This window comes from Octopus bimaculoides, chromosome 13 (genome assembly GCF_001194135.2).
Source record: "Octopus bimaculoides isolate UCB-OBI-ISO-001 chromosome 13, ASM119413v2, whole genome shotgun sequence".
NCBI lineage: Eukaryota > Metazoa > Mollusca > Cephalopoda > Octopoda > Octopodidae > Octopus > Octopus bimaculoides.
The window spans coordinates 5,346,772-5,347,573 of NC_068993.1; the positions used below are offsets into that span (position 1 = coordinate 5,346,772).

Sequence of the window (802 nt, forward strand, 5' to 3'; positions counted from 1 at the left end):
GAAGGGATCCAGGTGGAGCGTGGAAGAGGAGAGCATGGAATCAGGAGAGCCAAGGTGATAGAATAAACCTTTTCTTAGAAAATCTTTGAATTAAATTAATATGGGAATGTGTAGAGAATCACTATGACAACTTAATTTACTCTCCTTGGATTGCACACACACACACACCGCACACACACACACACACACACACACACACACACACACACACACACACTATGCACATACCACATATACATATACCTATGCATTCACACATACACATATACACAAGAAAATCAGTCAATATTGGTAATTAATTTGAGGAACATGAATCTATTTCTAATTGGGTTGATAGAATTTTATGATCATCATCCTCTTAACATTCACCTTTCCATGTTCAGAGGAATCAGATGAGAGTATGCACCTCCACATACACAAACATATATCTATAATATGGTCACTTTTCCCCAATGCACCATGTTGCAGGACTGAACCTGAAACCCAGCGGTTAACAAACTGAACTTCTTAACCAAATTCAATATATCAAGTGCTGCAAGTAACTTAGCTGTTAGTTCCACCAACTATGCTATGAAAACTATTGTGTTATTGTTGTTGTTGGAGGTGGTGTTGATGATGGTGGTGGTGGTGATAATCTGGTTTTCCAGTCTACTTGATGAGGAAACTAGTGCTGATGTAATAATAATTTATGTAACATGAAGAACTTTTGTTTTAAATCATGAAAACCATAAATTTTTAAGGAAATCTGCTTTCAGCAAATATATATATATACACACACACACACATATATATATGTATATAT

General features: G+C 35.8%; 1 protein-coding gene across 13 annotated transcripts in view; it reads left to right on the forward strand.

The window, feature by feature from the left end:
- LOC106872422 (protocadherin-11 X-linked) overlaps window positions 1-802 on the forward strand; it is a 370,508-nt gene that overhangs the window by 260,365 nt on the left and 109,341 nt on the right. Inside the window, exon 1 of one of the 13 annotated variants that reach the window (XM_052972308.1) lies at window positions 30-54. The exons of the other annotated variants lie outside the window; for them this stretch is intronic. The gene's annotated coding sequence lies outside the window, so the exon portion shown is untranslated. Of the gene's footprint in view, window positions 1-29; window positions 55-802 lie in introns of those variants that run through there. 13 annotated transcript variants of the gene reach the window in all.